A 26,260-nucleotide genomic window follows, 5' to 3' on the forward strand; every position below is an offset into this window, starting at 1 on the left:
AGCCACACGGAGTCAGTGCCACAGGGAGCCCTCTCCTCTTCACAGTCTGGACTCCCCCCTGCAAGGCCGTGTCCGATTCCTCAGCATGACTTGCGTGATTCTGCACAACCTGTCTTTGCCGGCCCTGCCCTCTTCCACACGGCCACCCCAGCTGCATAGCCGGCACAGGAATTTATAGACATGTTTTTACCAAGGTACCTGTCTTCGCTCCAACAAAAACTGACGCCGAGAGAATCTCCATTATTTAAAAGGGAGTGTTGTAGAGCTGCGTGGATAAAGTAGATCGGAAGGTACAGACCCATGCTCAACACTCTACGGGGCCAAACAGAACTTAGAAATCACCCCTGATGCCAAGCGCACCTGAACCTTGCAGCCTCTGTTGTCCCTTTGCCAGTCTATGAACCAAAGACCTCTGCATCTTCCGGGTCAAGCACATGAGCTCCCTTTCACAGGGCCCAGCACCCCGGGTCCTGCCAACAGGCAGAATCCGGCTCTCTGGACATTCACCTGGTGTCCACTGATGCCCTTCACACTGCGGCCCTGGCACACTCGGTGCAGACCAAGCTGTGTGTGTTAAAGTTTAGCTTCAGCTTTCAAGGCCAAACTACATAAGCCAAGTCCTTTGGCTTCCTCTTCCTCCAGCCTCATGCTCTCTCTCTTATTTGCTTGCTGTCCACCCCTGGAACAAATCACACTCTCGAGTCAAGGTCCTCACAGGTGTTCATTCCTTTTCAGAGAACTCTCCTTCCTTAACCTGGTTAAGAGACCCAGCTCTGGAAACCAACTGACTGTGTGATTAAGGACAGAAACCCCAGTCAAACTGTGCCTTACTTCCATCATTTGTAAAGTGGGAATAACAACAGTACTCACCTTAGATGGCTGTGAATACTAGATGAAATAAAATGTGTATTGACAACAGTGGCGAATATATAGGAAGCACTCAATAAATACTATTATTTTTCAATAATCACTAGTATGCTTTGGTTCTTGTTTTAAGTATTTCTTCTTAAGGTGCACTTAGCTACGCTCTCAAGTTAAATTCATTCTGTCGCATAGAACTAATCTCAATTACTGATCAACCTGGAGGCTCACTGTCCATTTTTATCTAGAATGAGGAGCTTGGCTGTGTTTCCTTCTGTCCCTGAAGCCTAGCATGGGAGCTGAGGCAAATGGGAGCCATTCTGTTTTCCAGGCTGAATTGTGTTCTCCATCTCCTGGTCACATGTTGGAGCTCTAACTCTTAGCACCTCCACCCCTGACTTTATTTGCAAATAGGACCTTTATGAGAAAAGTAATTTAAATGAGATTACTGGAGCAAGCCTTAACTCAGTGTAGCTGGTGTCTTTAAAAATGAGGGGATCTGAACACACTCAGAGATACCAGGGCTGCTTGTGCACTCAGGAAAGGCCATGTGAAGACAGAGGTGGCACTGTGCAAGCCAAGGAGTGGGTCCTCAGGAGAATCCAAGGATCTTGGTCTTCCAGCACCAAGAACTACGTGAAAATAAATTCCTATCGCCACCTAACCTGTGCAGATTTATTATGTCCACATGGCACACGGATACAGCCAACAGAGACTGATGGAGGAAGGGATGGATGTGCCAGCACAGTGCCTGGAGCATGGGCCATGAAGGCTGGCGCCCACTCCTGGAGCAGTGATGATGAATGGTGTCAGTGCTAGGAGCAAACGCACCTCGCTGACACTGACAGTGACAGGAAATGGGTCTCGGTGGCCCCGAGAGTGCTTCTCAACCAGGGCGCGGCAGGAGGAAACAGGAAATTAGTTATGAAGACCTAAAATCTTCCTGCAGTCACCACCAGATACCCCCCTTAAGAGTTCTCTCTGCTTACTAATGTGTGTGTTTTAGAACTTCACCGTTTTTATGGTGGTTCCTCAGATATATCAAATGTAACACTAGGCATTTTATACTCAGTGGGAAAATATTTCTCAGATGTGAGAGTAAAGCTAGACATAATGGGTAGAATATTAGATTTCCAAAGTACTGTGGCCATTGTATTTATAAATATGTTCTTGAACACATTTCACGCTGAGTAGGTGAGAAGTGTGTATACACATATTATATATATATATATATGTATATACAGAGACCTCCAAAAAGTGTACACTCACTTCAGGAAAAGAAAAATAATAACTGTCTGGAAGTGAACGGCCACGACTTTGAGCACCTCTTGTCATTGCAGAGGCCAAAGGTAACCTGTGTTAATCTCATGATGTCTCAGTAAATTTAGCACTAAAATATTTACACAAGTTTTCCTTTTCCTGAAGTGTGTATCCATCTTTGGCAGTGTCTGTCTGTATGTCTCTGCTCCACGCGTGTGTGTGTGTGTGTGTTACCATTCAATATTCAATATCAGGACTTCAAATTAGACATCATATCCATATCTACCACGCTACTTCAAAATAATGCCCTTCTCTAGCTGAAATATATACCTGGCACTGGAGAGCAGGTAGTGTCTAAAATCATGACAAAATTGACATGTATCGTGACAGTACCACTGTCTTTTTGTGGCAGTCCCTAGTAACACAGCTTCATCTGAATGCACCTAATTCAGAATATTATCAGCTCATAATATGAAGGCACAGATACACTGATCATTCTAGAAGATCTAGGAATTAATACACATGATCTCTCTAAACTGACGATGAAGAATCACCAAGTATGTGACCATGCCAGCTATCACTGAAATGGACAGCCTATGGCAGAAAGAGTGACTCCCTTTTGAAGAAAACTTTCATCTTTCAGACTACTTTTTGACTGAAAAAGGAAAATATAATGAAGTTAGATAACTTAGTGTTCATATGAGGCGTGGTCAAAATATGAGGTGTTTAAATCTTTAAAATGTATTACAGTAAAAAACACATTTCCATTCATCCTTCTAAAATACTCCTTGCTTCAAACACACCACTTTCTGAAGCAGTTCTGGGAGTCCTCTTTCCAGTGTGTGTGAGGCATAATCAAAACTACAGTGACTGCTTCTGCCTTGTTCCGTCTGACAGTAAGGCAGTCATGAACATATATCACAGTGCATCCCGATCCACCTAACTCACTGGGTCTGGCACTGTGTGACTTCTGGCTCTTCCCCAAAATCAAAGTGAGCATGAAAGGTAAATGTTTTGGATTGATTCAGGACATTAAGGCAGGAACGACAGTGCAGCTACACACTCACAAAAGAGGACGTCCAGAACTGCTTCAGAAAGTGGCAAGAATGATGGGATAAATAGGTCAAAAGTGGAGATTTTGAAGGGGATTAAAGGCAATGTGTCTTTTATTGTAATACCTTTTAAAGAATTTAAACATTCACTGTGTTTTTTGATGATACCATATATGTAAGAGGGAAACAAAATCAGGACTAGCAAATAGGTTGTTACTAAACTAAATGTCAGCTCCACAACAGTAGCTACTGCTGCCTAGAGGGCCATACTGAGAAGTCTCCTGACTTTGGTGGGAAAATTGTATTTGCCACTGGTGCAAAACATCAAGGAGAAAGTTCTGGCTGTATACTTTCTACCATGATGTCTTTAAAGCCCTTTGGTACTAGTCTTCTATGCCCCTCTCCTCATTGGTCTTCTTTCCTTACTCTTACTCTGGTAATTGGGATGAATAAGTTAGAATCTCCTGAGAACCCTAACTTACAGATCTAGAGTACAGAACTATAGTTTAGATATGAAGTGTCCTTTAATGCCCTGTTAAATGCTTATTCTCTAGTCCATGGTGCTATCAGGAAGAGGTGGGGCCTAGTTGGAGGAAGTCAGGTCCCTGAGGGCATACCCTTGAAGGAGATATTGGAGCTCTGGTCCTTCCCTCTTCCACTTTGCCTCCCAGCCACCATGAAGTAAGAAGCTTCCTCTGCCATGTGCTTCTGCCAGGATGTACCACCTCCCCATAGACCCCAAAGCAAGGGCAAGCACGATGGATGGAAACCTCTGAAACTATGTGCCAAAGTAAACTGTTACCCTTGTTAAATTGATTGTCTTGGGTATTTTGTCACAGTGATAGAAAGCTGACTAATCCCTAAAACAAGTGGCAGGACTCAGCTTTTGCATCAGACCGCAAAACAGCAACCTCTTCTCTCCATCTAGTGTTGTGTGGCTTCGTCATATGCACTGAAAATAAGTACCAGGATGGTGACCGTCACTCAAGTAATTAGACTAAACTATGAGAGACAGACGGGTTTCTGCTGGAGACCCGGATTTGTGACTGACCCCAGGGCCGTCTCCTCTGGCAGGAGATAGATGGATGAGGCTGCACCAGTGCAGTGTCCTTGCATGTATAATGACAACAGCAGCCAGAGAACAATGGAACAAGGACTGGCTGCTCTGCGTCATGCACAGACACAGTGATAATGAGCATCACCATTGCCGACGCTATCAAATTCCCTCTCCGGTTCTTTGACCCTTCTCAATCACTGCAATAGCTACCATTTAATTACCTCTCACTACAAATAGTCAGTGTATCAAAATGCTTAGCAGAGAATATTTATTTAATCCCTTCAGGGACTTTATCTATGGGGTTTTGCTGCCTCTACTTGGTAGGAAAATGTGGCTGAGGGAGGTTAAATGACTTAGAGGTAGACGATTATACCAAGGGTATTCTGCCTGAAACCCATGCCCTTAATCATTTGGGACAGCAGCTATCACCTCAATGCAAGAACAATTTGGCAGTACTAAAGGAGGCAAAAGATCTAACAAGAAGTGGTTTGGGTTATTCATTCATTCACCCGAACATTTACGCATGTATGGATCTGTCCATCTATCCATTCGTTCATTGCTTCAATACTCACCATGTGCTTGGTCTGGGACACAGTGCTGAGCAAAACGACAAGGCTCCTGACCTTACAAAGTTCACAGTCCAGTGGAAGGGCAGACATGACTGTGTAATCACAAACCGAAATAATGCTCTGAAGGAAGAAATACATTTCAATGGGAGCTTATGGCAAAAGATCCTGGCTTATTTAGGCTGGGGGTCAGATTTAAGGAAATGAGAGCTTGAGGTCAGAACCAAAGAGCAAGTCAACATTAAGTAGGTGGAAGGCAGGTGGGGTAATGGAAACAGAGTACTGCTGAGGAGAGATTGGGATATGTAGGGCTTCCATGAGGAGGGAGCATGACATGTTTAAGGGGCTGGAGGCCAGTATACCTGGAGCAAGTCCACAAGTGGATGGAATGAGAAAGCCTAGAGAGACAGGTAAGAGACCAACACATTAAGGTGGCTATGGCAGGAGTGGGAAAGCACTGAAGGATTTGATAAAGAGAGAATGGAGATGAGAGGACAACTGTGCTTTTTCCTCATCAATCAGACTTCAGGGGGCACAGAGTAGGGAGCGTGGTAGGATCAGAATGGAAACACTGCAGTTGATACACAAGCAGGTCACTTAGGATTTAGAGAGAAGTTGGTAGTTTTGATTAGTGGTATCAGTAGTGATGAGGAAAAATGGATGGCGTCTTAGTTACTTTTCTTGTTGATGAGACAAAATACCCAACACCCAAAGTTGGAGGGGGAAAGGTTTATTTAACTCAGTTTATAAAGGTTTCAGTCCACAGTCAGCTGGCTCCAAGGCAGGGTGGCATGGCAGAGGGGCCTCACAGAGGAGAAACAGTTCACGGCAGGCAGAAGACAGCAAGGGACAAGACAAGCCTCTTTCTGTCCCTTATACTGTATCCAGGCTACCAGGATTAGAGCAAGGCCAAACCAATCAGTGGACTGACTAAGTAATCACACTCCCTTAACCCCAGTACTCTTAACCCTAGCATTGCACCATGAATCAATCACTACTCTAGATTCAGCCACCTCTGAAAAAGCTCCATCTATGGCCACATGAGACTTGGGGGTGGGGGGGGGTCAAACACAAGCCACAACAGATGGCTCTGAAGAACACTATGGGGTAAAATCTAAAACAAAAACCAACAACAAAAAAAACCCCCAAAACCTTATTGATGAATTGGATTTGGGAAGCAGGAAGAGCCAAGGACAATCAGCAGATTTCTGACTTGACTCATTACATGGTGCTAGATGCTCACAGGAAACTCCAGAAGGTGGCCTCTGAAACTGAAGCACCTTTTGGGCATCCTACTGGAGTGGCCTAAAAGGCAGGTAGGTTATAAGCAGTTGAGAGAAGAGGTCTGGGATGGATTTAATAACTGGAGAGTCAACTGTACAGACAGCGCTGGTTTTTCGATTTGAGGGAACAAAGAAGGGTACTATGGGAAACAATGTTAAAGGAAAACTGGGCAGAACATGTTCATGGTCACTGTATTATTCTAGTCCATCTCTTTCTTTTGTCGTGATAACTTGCATCTTTTTTCTACCCTTGCAACAGAATCTTCTATTTTCATTTACATTTCCCTCCATCTTGTTTTTATTTTCCATGTCTATTTTATGTGATGTATCCCTATAGCTACTTCAGCTTTTGTAGAATGAGAGGAGAGAGACGGGATCAATCACTAGCTTTCAGGAGAACCAGATGAGATTCTAAATAGTCAAACTGTCCTGACAGCTAGCACAGCAAGCAATAGATTAAATTCACTCACTAATCATGCATTCAAAGAACTGTCTTTGAGACTCCAAGGTGATTCTTGATGCATTTATTTCATGATAGCCAAAATGTTGAAAGTAGTGGTAGTGAGGAGCAAAGGGTAAATCCCAGATTTTGATGCCTAAAGGGCTCCCCAATGTTCAATTTTTAGGGTGGATTAAATTCACCATGCTTAACTGGAGGATTCAAAGATGTCAGGACGTATCTGCCACTAGGGCCATTTTTCTCATCTCCAAGCTTACTGCTTGACCGATTTACAGTTGAAACTACTAGGCAGATACATAAATGTCAAGATGAAATAATATCCAATGACAGAAACTCTTGGGGACATGAACATATGACATGTGCACCAAGGAATGGGTTTAATTATTAGATACTAAGCTCTCAAAATTAACCAACATCTGACTCCAAAGGGAAGAAAATCACTTCATTTTACTGTTCTCACAGCTGTCATCTTAAAACTTATTTCTCATATTTTTGGTAACAGGCTGAATTTGGGCTTCCTGAGACAGGATAGTTTATTCTATCTTTTTTTAATCTCCCAGACCTAGCACAGTTTGTGACCTGTAACAAATAAATCATCGCAGCCACTTAACTAATCTTAAAACTACAGTAGTATCACTCTACCTAATCAATAAGTTCATTTGATTTTCTAAAATGATACCATGACGATATTCCATCAAAAGATTTTTTGAGACAGAACTTTCCAGAACACGCTGAGAGGTGGAGGAGCACTGGCTGTCTGAGCAGCGCACTGCTAGGGTGCTCCTTTCTGCTTCCCTACTCGGGCCCAGCCTGCTCACCAGCTGTAGAAAATGGTGAAAGAAACCACTTACGATGTTTTGGGGGTTAAACCCAATGCCACCCAAGAAGAACTGAAAAAGCCTTATAGGAAACTGGCTTTGAAGTACCACCCTGATAAGAATCCAAATGAAGGAGAAAAGTTTAAACAGATTTCTCAAGCTTATCAAGTTCTCTCTGATGCCAAGAAAAGGGAATTACATGGCAAAGAAGGAGAACGGGCAAGTAAGGAGGGTGGAGCAGGTGGCGGGTTTGGCTCCCCCATGGATATCTTTGATATGTTTTTTTGGAGGAGGAGGAAGGATGCAGAGAGAAAAGAGAGGTAAAAATGTGGTGCATCAGCTCTCAGTTACCTTGGAAGATTTATATAATGGCGCGACAAGGACACTGGCTCTGCAAAAGAACGTGATTTGTGACAAATGTGAAGGCCGAGGTGGTAAGAAAGGAGCTGTAGAGTGCTGTCCCAACTGCCGAGGTACTGGAATGCAAATAAGAATTCATCAGATAGGACCTGGAATGGTACAGCAAATTCAGTCTGTGTGCATGGAGTGCCAGGGCCATGGAGAATGCATCAGTCCTAAAGATAGATGCAAAAGCTACAACAGGAGGAAGATAGAGAGAAGAAGATTCTAGAAGTTCACATTGACAGAGGCATGAAAGATGGCCAGAAGATAACATTCCATGGTGAAGGAGACCAAGAACCAGGACTGGAGCCAGGAGATATTATCATTGGGTTAGATCAGGAGGACCATGCTGTTTCACTCGATGAGGAGACCACCTTTTCATGCGTATGGATACACAGCTGGCTGCAGCACTGTGTGGCTTCCAAAAGCCAATGTCCACTCTTTTTTTTTTTTTTTTGGTACCGGGGATCAAACTCGGGTCCTTGCGCTTGCAAGGCAGGCGACAGAACCATTGAGCTAAATCCCCGGCCCTTCAATGTCCACTCTTGACAACCGAACCATAGTCATCACCTCTCATCCAGGTCAGACTGTCAAGCATGGGGACATCAAGTGTGTGCTAAATGAAGGCATGCCAATTGATCACAGACCACATGAAAAGGGTCGTCGAATTATCGAATTTAAGGTAAACTTTCCTGAAAATGGCTTTCTCTCTCCTGATAAACTCTCTTTGCTGGCAAAATTCCTACCCAAGAGGAAGGAAGTAGAAGAGACAGATGAAATGGATCAGGTAGAACTCGTGGACTTTGATCCAAATCAGGGAAGACGACGCCATTATAATGGAGAAGCCTATGAGGATGACGATCATCATCCCAGGGGTGGTGTTCAGTGTCAGACCTCTTAATGGGGCAGTGAATAATACTCACTGCTGGCATTCTGTGTGCAGTAGTGAACACACGAAGGACTATAATCATTTGTTCACTACTTGCTACTTTTTTCAATATTCAATTATAGTAGTGTTTTAAAAGTTAAATGAAGAGTAAAAGCAAATATAAAAGTTCTGACTTTGCCCTGTATGTATGATGACTTCAGTGTGCAAAACAAAGTTTAATGCCTGTAAAAAGTACCTAACCCTGGCGTCTGGTAGGCCACACTTTGTAATTGATTGCAGTTGTGTGCATGGACAAGCTTAGACTGAAATGCTAGGTATATGTGTTGACTTTAGTGTATGACCCTTCCTTGTTAAGCTATGGATTAAAACTGTATTTAACTGGCAATCAGAAAAAGGAAACAGTTTGTAGAAGTGCTGTTCTGTCTAGTTAATTTGTATTAAGTGGGACTCATGGTGACGCCTCTGCATTCTATTGCCTCAACTATCACTTGAAGGTGGCATAAAATATACTTTAGCCTGTGGTATCAGTAATAGAAATGATACCTTTCTGAAGAAGGGGTTTATCATAATAACGCTGCTTCTTAAGGGCTTGCATTTCTAGGATTGCACTCCCTTCTGCTGTGCCATCTTTTAAAATACATATAAAAAACTATGTTGACCAGTCCTGATTATATTCTTTTTCCCTTCTCTTTGGACCACGATAAGCCCTTAGTGACTTCAGAGCTTTGAAATAAAAGGGTAACTTTGAAATTACGGTGAAGAGACTACAAGGAAAGCTAATCTGCATGTGTAATATAAGAAGGTGTTCCTTAGGTATGTTACAGGCTTACTTTAACCCATTTGACTTATGCTCTAAAGTAACTGTAATTTAATGGTAATAGTACAGCAAATTATGATGAATAGCTTTACTTGTGTGTTTAAGTCATGTTCACATGCTTAAATCTGGGCATCAGAATTTAATCAATTGTTGAAATGTATGAATGTCTCCTTAGTATACTGATTACAAAGCAAAAAAAAAGATTTTTTTGAACCCAAATATTAAATTCAATAGTTCTGGCCACACCTATAACAAAAGGGACTTTATCCTTCATATCCTCTTCCCGATAGCCGATCCACATGGTAAAACAATTTATAAGAAGTATTAAAATAGGAAAGGAAATCTGCCTTCCAGTTTTTAATAAAAATGCTATGAATCAGAGCTGTGGCTCTTGGAAAAATACTTGATGTTGCCTGTTCTTATTTCTTTGTTCTTAAGAGCTACTTTGCTCAAAGTTTAGTAAAAATCATAAGAAAGTACAATATATTTACAGTGAATCTATACTTTCCAAGATCACCTTAATTTATTTCAGCTAAATGTATGTGTCAAAAGTTCTGAAAAGCAGAAGGTCTTAAAGAAATATAGCATTCCTGTGATTGAAGGGTCTATTCAGAGAGATAAATTATTACTGTCCTAAGTGAGAGGATGGCTAACCAGTTCCTAAATGACATGGTTTAATCCATTTGTTGACTGCAAGGTTATAGATCTTTTTACTTCTCTATCGTTAAAGAAGTATTTAAATGTGAACATCGTTTTCACCTTGGAAGGGCTGGGGATTTAGCTCAGTGGCACTGCGCCTGCCTCGCAAGCGCAAGGTCCCGAGTTTGATCCCAGGTACCAACAAAACAAAACAAAACCTTGGAAGGAAACTGATGAAAACCAGTAACTACTTTTCAGTCCGAGTTTTTAAGTTTTATTTAAATATAAAATTCCAACTTAAAGCAATTATTCACATATGAGATTGCCAGTTCAAGAACACACAATATGTGGATCACACACACACACACACAAATGGGATCAACCACAACAGCCTCTATTTTTCTGACTAATTGCACTGGTATGAACCACCCAGCACCTCCAACTTCAAGGATGAGTGGGTTTATTTTGGGCTCAGTTAGAGTTTTTAGTCCATGGTTGTCTGCTGTAAAGCAGAAACCTCATGGCAGAAGGTTTTGTTGGAGCAAAGCTGCTCACCTCACGGAGGTCAGAAAGCGGAGCATGGGAAGAGCACAGAGCTACCCCACAAAGGCACACCCCTAGTGCGTCATCTCCTCAACTGCCCGCCGCCCCACAGCACACTCAGCTAGGATGCACCAGAGCAATCACCAACCAGCAGACCACCCTGTGATCCAGGCCCCTCTCCAGGAATCTCCTAGCCCAGCCAAGCTGATGATTAACACCATGGGTGCCCTGACACGCACACACGTTTGGCACAGGACTCACTGGTGCCAGCATTTTATTTCTAATAAATCAGATATCATAAGAAAAATAGAAAGTATTGTTAGTGTTAAAGTCATTCTGGTTTTAGACTGAGTCAGAAAATCCATAAAACATACAAGTTCCAAGCCCAGGTCTTAACTCTATGGGCCAAATATCAGCACAGTTCCTTAAATTCCCCACATGTTTTGGTTACATGAGGAAGAAAGAAACATAGGTGGATAAAGATCACAAAATTAAAGTTAAATGTCATTTTGGGGTAAAAACATGAAGAAAAACTAACTTCATTGAGTATATACCATGCCTCAAGTACCCAAGGATCACATCAGAAACTTGTATATTTATATTCTTATTTATTCTTAAAAATTAAGGTATAGAACAATAAAATGATTTCCTAAAGATTATTAAGTGGCCAACTGGTGAGATCTCTGTTTCAAAGACAGGTCTGCTGAACTATAAGATGAACCCTCTTTCAAAAATGTATGCAATAAATTGGAAAAATGGCTTATTTTAAAAATATTTTGTAAAACAAATAAATGAATAAAGTTTCCATGGGGACACAGACATCAAATTAAGGGAATACAATTTAAAATGTTGGATGTGAATTGGTAAACAGATGTATGTCGCTAAGAAGTCACATTTTTCATCATAATAGTTTGCTGTCTTTTGGCAAAAACCCCAGTAAAGCTGTTTTTATACAACATAAGCACAGCTGGTTAAAAAGGGAATAAATGTGGTCAACCAAGTAAGATTTTTAATTCATTCGATGCCAAGAATCTGCATGGAAAGCTTTTAAAATAAAGCAACCCATCAGTAAGCTGACCCATAATAGTTCAATTTTTTTGGTTTTAACAACTTTAATTGTTTTGGTCAACCAGTCTAATAGTAGCTTGCATATTTTCTGGATATTTTCTGCATTTTAAAAGCTTAAATATACTATAGTAAAATTACTTTTAGACCATGAAAATATCCTTTGAACAGAGGTATGAAAAGGGACTGTTGCGAATTAGCAAGGAAGGTGGGTGTATTTCAGATATGCCATGCCAAGCAGGTTCACATGTTTCTATTTTCCATAGTGGGCCATATAGGCTAATAGTTATCATCTACTAATCAATAACTTTTATAAAATACACATCAGGTGATAAAGTATGCTCACTTCCATTACCCTATGTGATGAGATATTTAACACATTTCCAGAGAGTAAAATAAAACTTCCATTACTAGAAGGCTGGTCACTTAGGATGTTTTATGTATGTGTGTACGTGCGGGGCAGGGGGTGTCAATTAGGACGAAAAGCTCTCAGGCTTATGTGCAAATTATTCCTGATGTGCCTCAATAAGGCTTACAAATAAATTACAATAGGTCAGCTGCAGCCCTCAAATACACAACATTTTGACCCTCTGAAGGGAGGGCACACATTTCTCATTACTTCCAGTTAAAAGTATCATCAGTTCAGACTTCTGAATTTAGGTATATATAAATAAATATCATGAAGCTGAGCATAAATATTAATTCTAGAGTGGATAAGCAGAAAAAAGCACATTGTAGATATATAATAATTTGGTGTTATGTTTAAAACCCTATCAAACTGAAACAAATCAATATGAGGCCATCTGTGTGCATACTGCTAGGTTCAGTGTCTGAAAGTCGGCATGATATCTACTAGTTCAGGAATTGGACAAGAAATCCAAATTAGTTCCACAAATCAAGTGAAATTTAGAATACAATTGACTATAGCAAAAAGTCTTATTCAGGAAAAAATTGTGTTTTCAGGAATTTTTTTTTAAAGAAATTTGTGACTCTCTACTGTATTAATCTCAAATTTTAGGAGAATCTCATTACAAGAGCATTTCAAAGCAAGTAGTTCACCTGGTAAAACAATATGTGTGCTATGACGAAAATCAATAATACACGTTTGTATTGAAGCGTGATTTCCTAAATTTGTAAGGTTTTAGATAGACTAAGAACATAGCAGAAAGCATGATATACGAGTGGGGATATTCATCTGTATCAGAAGTAGACTCCATTAAGGAGATATATCTGATACAGACACACGTGAGGATAGGGAATCATACACTAAATCTCACAAACCGCGAAACTGTCTTCTTGTTTGCTTTATGCATTTACCCTAAAAGAGTATCATTTAAGAAATGACAGGATTTTTTTTCTTATTTGTTCAACTCAAATTATTTAGTTTCTTGCAACACTGTCTTATTATATCAAGAGAATAAAATTTCTGGAGAGTGAAACATGTTCAGAGATTCTGCACTGACACATCCGTGAAGGACCAACGTCTTCCCACTCCTAATAAAAGCAGGGGACAAACCTCACCACTCCCAACATCAGGTGTGGGTGTAGCCGACCCAGGCAACACTGGGAGGTGGCTCTTAAGAGAGGCTTTTAAGGAGGCTTAATTACACCCAACTTCCAGCTTACATGATTCCCATGTCTATAACTATATTTATATTAAAATTGATATTTGACACTAACTATAAATATTTAAAATTCTTTTATCAATAAATGAAACTAGACCAGCAGTGAGGAAGTTGAGCTCAGGTTCTAATTTCCTCCACTCTGCTCTATCAAGCGAGAAAAAGTAAATCATACTGGTTTTAGAGAGAACCAATGACCATGACAGGCTGGGAAATGAGACTGCCAGGGAGCAAGGCATTGTTTTAAAGGCTTGCAGGACGGGATGAACCCAAAGAACTTGTAGATGAGATCGCCAAGCCCACCTGAGGCCTCTGAGGCAACACCACCATCTTCAGACACCCAAACAGGATAACTCCCAAACTTGAAGATAAAACTGCTGTCCTGCTTTTGAGAGCATTTATAAGAATTATCATGATAAGCGAGGTGGAGGAGGGTGGGTATCGGGTTTCGGGGACAGGCGTGGCTCTTGGGCACAGAACAACAGATGGCACTCGAGGGAAAAGCAAGCTTTGCTTAGCCTGCGGCCCACAGATTTACATGGGAGCCTGGACTGGGTGTCATCCCACTGCCCCTTTGGCCAGGACCCTGCATGCAGGACGTGACCTGCAGCTCACCCGCAGCTGTCCCTGCTCTAAATCCTATACAGGAATCGAGGCCCCTTAATGGAACGAACTGACTATAGCCTAATGAGCTGGACACACACAAGGTCAAATTCTAAAAAATGGCATCTAAAAATTGTTGGTGAAAACTTGGCAAAGATGTTCACCAAGAAACAGCCTGGTTTCCAAATGCGTACCAGTTTTTATGTTTGCTGAATATGCTGGGTAGATTCATGGGCTTCTACAAAATGCAAGGTATGGCACTTAGAAGATCCATACTTCACTTTCAGGACAGGGTATGAAAGCAAAGACTAAATGAAAAAGCAGTAAAAGATAGGATAGAGAAAGAGGAGGGTGGGAGAAGACTCGGAAAGAAGGGAGGATGGAAAAAGGGAAATATTTTAGAAAATGCAAATCAGAAGAACGAAGAACAAGCTATCTGGATATCTGCAGAATATGGTGCTACCTCTCACAATGTGTTAGTTCTCTGTCACTGCTGAGACAAAATACCTACCTGTTAAATACCCAAAGTTAAAAGGGAAGGGGTTTGGGCTGGGGATTTAGCTCAGTGGTTTCGCTGCCTGCCTCGCAAGCGCAAGGGCAAGGTCCAAAATTCGATCCTGGTACCAAAAAGAAACAAAGATAAAAAGGGGGAGGGGTTTCTTTGACTTACAGCTGGTAGAGGTTTCAATCCATAGTCCGAGGCTGGGATGACAAACAGGCCTCGCAGAGGAGGAACAACAGGGCGCGCACAGCACAAGGTAGCAAAGGTAAAGAGGGAGGTAAGGGCGTCTTTCTGCCCCTTTTATCTTACTCAGACCACGGGATTAGGGCGGTGCCAAACCGATCACTTACCTTCCTGGTTTAGTAATCACAGGCCCTTAACCCAGCATCACACATTCCAGATTCAATACCTCTGAAAAAGAAAGCCCCCCGTCATCCGCATGAGGCTTTGGGGGCCATCTGAACACCGGCCATAACACACAATATGCATGCAAAACAGGTCTTTTTCATCCAACGGAGCAGAACTCAATAGTAACACCCAGAGATCAGAAGTACGTGGGCGTTTTGCTCCTTGACCAATTTGGAGGGACCCTGAAGTAAGGAAAAATACCACCTGTCTTTCTCCGGAGGCATATTTAATCTCCATTCAGTGCTTTGGGAGTCAAGCTTGCTTTCCGCTGGACCCACTGCTGACCTTAACTCCCTTCTTTCCTATGTAGCTCACGTCTGTAGGACTCTCAGCTGCAGGTGATAAGGTCACACGGGGCTAATCAGACGCTGCAATAGGAACTGCAGGCTCTGCTAAAGTGGAGACTTGTCCTGAAACTGGGAAGGAAGCCGTGTGAACTTTAAGCAGGACAGGAGGCTCAGGCCTATTTAGGAAATATGCTGGACTCGATGTGGTAGGCTAACAGAATAATAGTAATAATAACAAAAATAAAAGAAGAGAAGAAGGGAGAGGAGTGGAGCAGAAAGGAAAGAAAAGAACAGAGTTGTGTCTTCAAGATGTCTCTTGGAAGAAGGCTGTTTCTCCAAGAACTGATCTTTCTTCTCCTGATTCCAAAGCTCAGATACCAGCAGCTCTTACGGCACACCAGGTGGTAGCTCTGTGGTTTTACAGCCAAGTTCTCCAACCCATCAGAGATCTGCAGAGCCCTGTCTCAGCACTTTTAATCCATTACTCCCCATTAAGTGAACTCACCTTCCGAGTCTAGAGGGCACCTGTAGGTCGGCATCTGCCACAGGCTCCATGAACCAAAGGGCTCATGTCGCATAAGTTTGACAGATGCCAGAGTTAAAGCTACAGCTGTTTATTACTGCTAGATTTCTCAGTGCTTTTTAAATGCCGGTGTGTAAGAATGTGAGTGTATAAGAAAAAGACCTATAGCGCAGCATCTCCTGAATATTCTTCATCTGAGTAATCTTCTAACTTTGCCAAACATCTTACAGACAGTTGTTCTCAGAACATCTTGGGAAATATGTAGACAAATAACAGGTTAGCTATAAGGTGTGAGGAATCCACACTTTCTATATCGCCCACACATTAAACTTCTAGCACAAAAGTATTGTGCTCTGTGTAATTATTCCTCACTTGTATGAACAACCACATCAAAAGTCCTGTCTGTAAATCCACAGAGATCTGATATGTTCTGTGCATATTTATTGTATTGCTCAAAAATGTCTAATATAATTTTTTGAATTGCAATCTTCATTGTATTAGTCAAAATAAAAATTAATCAGATTCTAAGTAATTCTTGAGATTCTTTCATTTGTATGTGTGACAGTCCTTAGGTGAAATTTCTTAATAGTGTTTTCCAAAGAAAAGCTTTTACCCATACAAAACAGCCCCTAAATCTCCATATCTGGGGACTCTAATTGGCATTAAGTGGAAAAGTAAATGCTAATGTTTCATTAATCCTAATGCTTGAATTTCACCCCAACCTCTTCAGCACTGGCTTTTCAGTTCACCAAAAGCTCTGGTTAAATAAACATTAAACTAATGGTACTAGTTACTGTGTTCTGTATAATTTGGGGCCATTACCAGCTACTCTATGCTTTATTTGTGTACTTGTGTGTATTAAATGTATTTTATTAAGTTCACCTAAGGACATTTCCCTCTGCAGGCAGAAATTCATAGCGCCTGGAAGGTGACTCACATTTGTTCAGCTTTGTCATCTACACTAATATTTCCAGCAGCCCCTCAAAACAAGATACTTTCTGGAAAGTAAAGAGAATGTACTGCATGGCTGATATTGCAGAAACCACTTAAACTGCCTATCATAAGCCCCGAGAGAGGATCATTGATGATAACTGATCTCCTGGATTTCAGCTACACCTCCCTTTGATACACCATCTCCAAGGATTGTCATTTCAAATGCACATCTCCCTCCCAAAACCTACCTCTCATTTCATCCCTCAGGGAATGGGACCAAGTAACATTTTGCTGCTGAGCACCAAACCTCCCTTAGCCTGGTGTGAATCTCACATATTTCCATTGGACCACATCCTGAGCGAATCCCAAAGCATTCCCAGGCTCACCTCTGGGAGGACAAAAAGAAGGGTCTTAGGAACAGATGGGCTTTTCAGGGCGAAACTAGTTACATTTAAATACAGATAAATGTACTGTAAATAATGCCCTTAAAAGAATGTAGGTCTTTCAGGGAGAAAATATGAGAGCGGAAGATTCTATTCTTTAATTACATGAGATTCTTTTTCTTCCCTCAAAGACAAAACCCATTGCTAACGAAGAAGCATCAGGCGTCCTAAAGAGGCCCCGTGCGCCTTCCAGCAGATGTGTACTGATCCCTGGTGACTGCGCACAAACACGGCCGGGTGCCCCTGGCCAGCGCCAGTAAGCGGCGGGAAGCCGCGCCAGCGCCCCCTCGCTATTTTACCTTCAAAGACAAGCTGACAAATTTATTTTGTCACGAGCAGCTGTGTTCTCATTTTTAAAGGGTTGGCTTACAACTAAGAACGCAAATGGAGGGAACAGCCTTTTGGTGTTCAATGTGTTATCTGGCAAGGACAGGCTGTTTTAGGGTACAGTGGAAAAAGATTTTTAATGAAACTACATTTCAAACGAGCAGCATATGCTTGATTTTCCCTTCTGCTACTCTTCCTGCCATTTGTTAATTTTTGTTATTGTTGTTCTCTGGGACTCCTAAATTTTCATACAAGCTGTCTCGTCCAGCACTAACACAGCTCGGGGTGAATTATCGCTTGGGATGCAAAAATCTGCACCTCCAATCTAGGCTTTTTATTTATTTACTTTCTTTCCAGATTTTCTACAATCAACCAGGGTTTACTGGCAAACCAGGTGCCTGAACAATCAGGGAAGAACACATAAACTTTCGTTCTCTGTGAGTCTTCAGAGCCCCAGAGCCCGACCCTGTGATGTCAGAATCCGTGTGACCTGTCAGCAGCTCCACTGCACACAATTGTGGGGTCAGAGTCCAGAATAGAGGACTTGAGAAACTCTGAAGAAGGGAATTAGGGAGAAATTTCTTTCCCTTTAATTCTGTAATGCCATATATTCATTTGAATGGTTTTCTCAGAATGATTCTGTGGCCCAGTTAAATAAAGTTCAAGGAAATGAATTTCAGTCATTAGCAATCTGAGTCCTATTTGAAACCAGTCAGCTTTACAAGATTAAAAAAATTATAGGGAACAGGAAATCTTTGATAGCAGGCACTTTGATGGGTGAAAGAATACTCTTTAAAATGTAAGCATGCATGGGAGCAAGACATCAATATTATCTTTGCTAGGAAGGAGGATTCCACTGTGTTTAGGCACTAAAGACACAAGGTGCTACATCTGAAGAGTCCTGGTTCAAGAGATGGCATGATGACACCCTCCATGGAACTGAAGGTATGTTTGGGGCTAAGCTCTCATTATCAATTGGAGAATCTGAAGAGACCTAGCCCTTCCAACGGGTCTTATAGGCTGAGACACAATCCTCAGTCAGCTGCAGGCTCAAGACAACTTAGGTTCATGCCCAGGTTGCCCCATTTCCCAGTTATATGACCTGAGACAAGCTATAAAAGCCCTCCAAGTTCAGATTCCTCACCTGTAATGTGGCATGAGTGTGACCATTTCAAGGGTCCCTGTGACACGACAGGGCTTAGCATATACTAATGACATATTAAATGACAGCAACATGAGCAGAAGTATCACCAGTGTTGACCCCTCACTCTCCCACATTCCTCCCCCTTAGTCTCCTGAGTAATAAAGGTCCAACCCCTTCATCTTGAGCTCTTCGCAGACCTCCCACACTCTGCTACCCACGAGCCCCGAGGGAAATCAGCTAAGGCTTGGATGCACCTGGACCTAAACTCCTTAACCCAACTCTCCCAGGAAAAGCCTCCAGACCTTCCACTGATAATCTCATGGGTGGGAACCAGCTTTCCAAGATTGGATGAGCAGAAGTCAGGTCATCCTGATGTCACCAGCACAAAACCCCCTGGACAGAACATAGCTCCTCCCCAAAAGCAGCAAGTGACGTGCAGAGGCTTGCCATGAATCAACAGGGACTGCTCCCCTCCACCTTCTATAAATCCCCCCGTTACCAACAGATGTGGAGGCAGATGTGAACTTATTACTTCTGACCTCCTTGCCAGTTGCCTGTGCAATAAAGCTCTTTCTTGCAAAAGCAAAAAACCCCAGCATCTTGGTATTGGCTTCTATGTACCATACAATGGACAATGAGCTTGGAAATATCAGAATGGGTACACAGAACCAAGATGATACAGGCCAGTGTGCAGCTTACTAAATCACCTATGACTCACACGTAAGGAGAACAACCCAGACAGAGTTTCAGACTAACAAGGTAGAATATTTGAGAGGGTTGATAAGCTCCAAGTGGGGCCTTGTGAGACCTCAGAACACTTAAACCTAGAAAACCAATGGTTAGTCAGCTTTCCGCTGTTGTGACAAAATACCTGAGATAATCAACCTAAAAGGAAAATAGATTTATTTTGGCTCACGGTTTCAGAGGTTTTAGTCCATGGCTCCTTGGTCCTATCACTTTAGGCTTGTGGCAAGGCAGAACATCATGGTAGGAGAGGGACCAGGATCCCAATGTCCCCTTCTAGGGGATACCCCTAACTTCCTTTTACATCTCACCCTTAGAGGTTCCAGCAACTCTGGAGAGCACCAAAGCTGGTGTATTGGTCGGCTTTCCATTTGGACAGAATACTTGGCATCCACAACTTAAAGATGAGCGATGCTCGCTCACTGTTTCAGAGGTTTTAGCCCACTGTTGGCTGACACTGAGGCAGAAACTCACGGTGAAACATCAGGAGCAGAGGAAAGCTGTTCAACTCATGGACCTGGAAAGCAGAGAGCTGAGCCAGAGCACCAGAGAGGAAGGTCCAGGGACTTGATATGGTTCTCAAGGTGACACCTCATGGCCCACCCGGACATACTCAAAAGTGTGCTTTACTAATCCATGATGCATCTCTCAAGCCAATCAAGTTGACAATGAAGATTAACTATCACATGAGCCTTTTGGGGTATTTAAGATCCAAACCACAACATTCAGAATCCCACTGCCAGGGGTATGTATCTCTCACAAAAGAATTAAGAATTCCTGAAAAGCTTGCTTCACCACTATCTCCAAGCTCATTTCCTGTCATGCTTGGCTTAGACCCTTAACACCTACAATGGGAAACTATAAGCTTCTGTAAGTTTGATAGGTCATGAGCTCCATTCTCACTCAGCCTCCAACCTAAACTTCCAGGGGCACCTGTTCCTTATTCTTCTTGAGTCACTAGTCTCCAAGATGGGCCACTTTGAAATTCTCTGTAGGGTCAACCCAGTGGATGTCCACCCAGACATCCCCTGGGACCCCTGATCCACAGTATCCAATAGTCCCCGTGAATCCACAGCATGAGGTCTTAACAGCAAGTCAGCCCCATGGCTGGGCCCACCCTGAGTGGCACAGCTTAGCTAACTGGGCCCCTGACTTTTTACTTCATCCAGATGCCAGGGAAAGTCCATTATTCCTGCTCTTTGGGATTTGGGTTTCTGCCTTGTTCTCTTGAAGTTCTTTAGAAAAAGGGAAATCAGTACTCATGGGCCCCTCCCTCATAGTTTCATTAAACCGACCTGCTTGGTGTTGCCTCTTTGGTGTTGCCAAGCTCTCTCACTGCCATAGTTTTTTTCCTCTCCTGACTTCTCTCTCAACCTTCTTCTGAACCTCATTCTGAACTGCAATTCCTCTACCGATGAAATCCCACTCAGCTCAATGTCAGCTGCCTCACAAGCCACTGGCAGACAGGTGCCTGTTGCCCTCTAACTCAGAGGGTGCTGACAGACCCCTCACTGCAGGGCTTCCTGAGGTGGTCATTATTGGTGTCTTCTCTTTTCAGTTAAATACTTGACTCTCTTTCAAACTCATCTTCCTTATCCACTTCTCTTCCCTGTCATCTGTTTTCCATTCTAATGCTATGGTGACTTTCTTAAAACTCAAATGTGCTCACCTCTGCTTCTGGCCTCTCACCCACTTCCCACTTCAAAGAGCCAGATCTTCTGCTGGCCTTGGTAGAGTCCCACCTCACATCTCCAGTCTTCTGCAGTGTTGTGTTCCCACTGTAGCAATCTCTTGCCCCACCTCAGGGCTTTCACAGTGGCCCCTACGCCCAAGCCTCCACCTGTGCCTTCCTTTGCTTTACATTTGTTCGTCCTTTATATCTCAACTGTAAGTTCTAAAAGAGACCCCTTGTGGTCTTCGCAACTAGGACAATTCTCTTTGATCTACTATCTCCCAGCACGAATGTTTTCTTTATGACACATATTAGAGGTGTGATTTTACAGTTTGTATTAATTTCTCGATACACCACTAGATTGTAACTGCACTGATCATAGTAACCATAATAGAATTTGTTCAACGTTTCATTCCCATGGATTCTCATAATATATAAAATAGTTGTCCAATTAATACTTGCTGGCTGAAGGTATTTGGGCAAAGGACCAGATCTCATTTTTCTTCCAATTCTACTAATTTCTCACATATAGGAAAGTCTCTGTAACTGCCTTCCTCCAAAAAAAATATGGACACAATGTCTAAAAGCTTTCTATTTCTCCTAGCACTACTACTACTACTACTACTACTACTACTATTATTATTCAGGACCAGAGCAGCAATACTTCACAGGTGCACTGTGGAGTCTTCAAGCACAATATTGGGGGGAGGGGGGTACCCACAAAAGCAGTCTGTGTCTTCTATAAGGAAGAATATGGTTCTTTGGGGCCATAATGGCATTTTCCAGGAACTGATATGGGTTGCCTCAGAACTGCACAGCCACAGCATTCTACAGTGGCCATAAAGACAAGCTGAAGGGAGCTGCTCCTAGTGCCTACCTGTTGGGCCACATTGGACCTCAACCACACAGTGATGGATGGTTTGCTACAAGGAGCCCAAGAGGAAAAATGGAGAATAAATGAAAAGTTGTATTCTCACTCAGTGAATGGTCTGGCCTCATTTTCGGCAAGAAGTCTGGAAGCCTTATTTTCTGAAGAAAAAAAATGGTAAACTTTGCCTTTTAAGCCCTGCTTCTAAATGTGATGGATGGATGCTTCACTTCTGCAATTAAACACCCAGAGGATGGCCTCAGTGCCAGGTATTCAGACCACTCTGGCCAAGTTCCACCAAACATTCTGGTGCATACAAAATGCCTTTGCTGAGCATGAGAAACAGACAATTTTCTACCCATCTGCCTTGCGATTCCTTCTACTTAATATTGTCACATATTAAGTGGCACTAACAGAATCATCAAACCTAGCGAATGGAGAGCCTATGTAACGCAACCACGTTCACATGCAGAGAGTACTGACTTTACACGAACCTGAACAGCGTCAGTGTGCGCAACCACCAAGCCCTATACATTAAATCAAAGAGCCCACGCTGAACGCTGTATGTGACTCTAGGTAAGCAAATTCAAAGTTTATGTTGAAAAAATACCCAGAAGCCAAAGGTTGAGGGGTATGGAAACTGAGTCTAAAGTGAAGAGGAAAGGGCAACCCCAAATGTGGAACTTATCAGCAGACAACACACTACTCAACAAGAGCAAACATCCTCTCTAGCCTGAATATTCATCACAAAAAGTTCTAACTATACCCAGTGCTAATTTCAGCATTCTCCAGTCCCAATCCTGGCTTTACCTTCCTCCACTCTGTGTATCATTAACTCACACATGCATGTTTTACCTTTTATATTTTTTGTATGTTACTACCTCCCTCAACTGGAATATAAACTCTACGAGGGCAGCTTTTCGTCAGTTTTATTCACTGGTACACTCCCAGAAACTAGGATGCGAAGGATTTTCTATGACTATTTGTTGAATGGATGAATGAATGAATGAGATTTTTAATATTTACTAGGCACTTGTGCTAGTTAGCATTTTTGTTTCTGTGAAAAAATACCTGCTAAATCAACATAAAGGTGGAAAGATTCACTTTGGCTCATGGTGTCAGAAGTTTCCGTCTTTGGTTACTTGGCTCGTTGTTTATGGGCCTGCAGTCATGCAAAGAATCAGGACACAGACAGCAGGCTGGTGCGGAACTGCTCGCATTGGGCTAGTGAGGAGATAGAGCGCTAAGGGCTGGGAACGAGATACACCCTTCTGGAGCATGTGCCAGCGGCCTACTTTCTCCAGCCCGGCCCTGTTTCCAAAAGTTTCCACTCCCCCGGCACTCCCACCAATTTCTGAATCCATCAATGGATTCATCAGCTGATGAAGTCAGAGTCCTCATGATTCAGTCACCTTCCGGACCCCTCTCTGAACACTGCTGCACTGGGGACCAAGCCTTCCGTACATGAGCCTTTGGGGGCATTTCTGGTCCCAAGTGTGAAAACACCATTCCTACTGCTTTCCTTGAATTGGAAGAAGGGAGAGTGAATGGACAGTGGAGAGCTTGGCATTGAGAGTTAGACAACTTGATTTCCAAAGCTTATTACATTTTTATCTCGCACAAGACTCAAGCTCTCCCACGTCCCAAATGCCCACCTCTGACATGGAGATGATGAGAAAGACACCACCTGCCAGGGTTACCATGAGCTGAGGAGACCAGGACAGGGTGCTTTCCACAGCTTCTGGGCACACTGCATGCGTGCGACAAATGTTAGCGCTTACTTTCACATTTCCAACACTATTTTTATGACAATTAATAATGATCACCATCTGCAAAACAATGCTAAAATAGAGACACTCTGTTACTCTCTTCCAACCGTTGATACTGAGATTTCTTCATGAAGTCATGGACTGGTGGGGAGTAGAACAAAGTGCTAGAGAAGGCTGGTGGGAGGGAGAAGGAGTAAGTCAGAAGCACTACCACAAGGAATCCTGACTCGTTGGCTACAATGGAGAGGACCGGGCTTGGTGAATCTGGTCAAGGTAGGAACGGAGTAGACATTTACCTTCACAGAACCAGAACCAGCGATGGAGTGTGGCAAACCACAGGGCGAGGTGAGGAATAGCAGTGTTAGCATCCCGACTCCATGACTACCCATTCTGACTCTGTTACTACATTTCCATTATTCTCCTAGAAAGTGAGACCTCCACTCTTCCGGCTGCTGTGGGATCCTCCAAGATAACCCAGGGCAGTGGAGAGTGTGCATTCTCCATTCAGATGGACCTGGGTTCAAATACAACTCAGTTAGGCACCAGCTAATCCAGCTTGGACATTTGAGCTCCTCTGATTCTCAGTTTCTTCCCCGGAAAATGGAGGGACCAACTGTATCTAAGCACAGGGCGGGATGAGGATGAGGTGAGAGAGCTCCTGGAATGTACTAGAAACAATGTGTTGGCAAAGGTAACTTTTTGAAAAGCCATGCCAACAGGGGTAGCATTCAACCTGGGTGAGGCAACTTTTGGTAACACCAAAGTAGTTTCTCTTCCCTGCCCTGACTTCTCAGGAAAGAATAAATTATGGCAAATCCAAAACACCCTTAAAAGTATGTTAACAATCAACAAATAATCATTTTTTGAGACAAGGTCTTGCTACATAGTTTTGGCTGACCTTGAACTCACTACGTAACCCAGGCAGGCCTTGAACTCACAGCGATCCTCCTGCTTCAGCCTCTCTAGTGCTAGGATTGCAAGTCTGTCCCACCAGAGCAAATATCATTCTTGATGTGCTGGGATATTCAACATAATTTTTAAATACAAAAAATTCCTCAGATAAGTGTAAGAACAAATGAAACCGCTTTTCAGGAGCTTTGTTCCAAAAACTAGAAAAAGGGAAACAATGTTTTATCAGTGTGGTCATAAGGAAAGAGAATTGGGAAAGAGGAAAGACGCGGAGGGTGACATCCTAGTATTACTATTATCTCATCTCCAACTACAACCCATTAAACAATTCTGAGGCTTGAAATCTACCTCCAGCAAATCTAGATTTGCCTTAGCACTTTCCAAATATCTTAATTTCCAGCTTTCCCCTAGAAATATTAACAAGAGAGAGCAAATTCAGTTTGGACTCAAGGCCAGTCATTTCAACATGCCGGGTGGAATCACATCTCCTCGCCCTTCACTGTGCTGATAAACTAACAACACACTGAGACCCTGACCCTCGGGGGTCAGCCCTTCAAGCAAGAGAAAAAGTATGCAAGATATACCTGGGATCGTTTTGGAGCCAGGTGTGGCTTGCAGGCACATGTAGTGTGCATGGGAGGGAGCTGAGTGAGGGGCTGCACACCATGGGGGCTCTGAGTGGGGCTGGAGCCCAGGGGTCCAGAACTGGACCGAACTGGCTGAGAATGTGCTTTTCCCATACGAATGGGATGCAGCCTCCAACAGCTGACCATCGGGGCCGCCTAAGAACCAAAAGACATTAGGAGCCTAGGTTCTATTTATCATGTTCTCATTTTAGAGACAGTGCAACTGAATTCCAAGTGAAATAGCAGTGTTTTTCTCCAGATCATATGTCTGCTGATGGTCTGGACTTGGCCACTAGACAAGTACCCCCAGGGTCCAGCCTGCTGCTTCTTCTGTCTATCAAGGCCTTTTTTCAAGCCACTTGAGGGGGAGGGCGGCCCTGCTAAGACTGCAATTTGTGCTCCTTTCCCAATGTTTTGAGTTAGTTGTAGTGAAAAAGTAGGCATCCTGGAAACATCCGCTTAAAAACCAGTGTATTGCACTGCCACTGAGATGTAACCAGTAGAAGAATTCACAGTTGGCCACAACAACACAGAAAAAGGGTTACAGAAAAGAAACAGATTCCAGTTTCCAGGGCTCAAAGAGGCTGGAACATACAAATTAGATTTAATTTCGCATTTTGCTAGCATCAACCAAGATACAGTTGTTGTATTATTTCACAATTAAAAATTGGAATATGAGACTGTTCTCTTCCATAGTCCTGTTCAACAAATCTGAACAAAGAGAATCTCTTAAGCCAGATGGGAGTGTATTTATAAATATCTGTCTGTATACCAGAACAAAAGATCTTCCACTGTAAAGAGTCAACCAAATCAAGGGCTAACTCCCTAGGTTCTGTTCCGGAAGAATGTTCGTGAGTCAGATGCTTTTTTAAGTCCGACAAAGTGAATCTTAACGTTTGACACAAATGTACAATGTAAGGCATAAAAACACCAAACACACACACACATACACACACACACGAAATACTGTAAATACACTATTTTTACACTTACTATATTTATTGTAAAAAAGCTATTTCACTTTTCTAGTGGTACAGTCCAGTACCATGCCACTGTAAATGAACTATTTTTACAGTTACCTTAAAATGGCATGATTTGTTCACATCTACAAATGTTCACAATGCTAAGTCCATTCCAATCTGTGGAAGCTCACAACTCGAATGTTCAT

The 26,260-nt window shown here is 42.6% G+C and overlaps 1 protein-coding gene and 1 pseudogene across 1 annotated transcript in view; one reads left to right on the top strand and one right to left on the bottom strand.

Annotated features, from left to right (window-relative positions):
• Fhit (fragile histidine triad diadenosine triphosphatase) overlaps positions 1 to 26,260 on the bottom strand; it is a 1,393,700-nt gene that overhangs the window by 215,121 nt on the left and 1,152,319 nt on the right. The window lies entirely within an intron of this gene.
• On the top strand, positions 7,334 to 8,707 carry LOC101719816 (dnaJ homolog subfamily A member 1-like; annotated as a pseudogene).

This window comes from Heterocephalus glaber, unplaced genomic scaffold, assembly GCF_053883595.1.
Source record: "Heterocephalus glaber isolate CG9 unplaced genomic scaffold, H.glaber_assembly_v1.0 deba00001472, whole genome shotgun sequence".
NCBI classification, from domain to species: Eukaryota; Metazoa; Chordata; class Mammalia; order Rodentia; family Bathyergidae; genus Heterocephalus; species Heterocephalus glaber.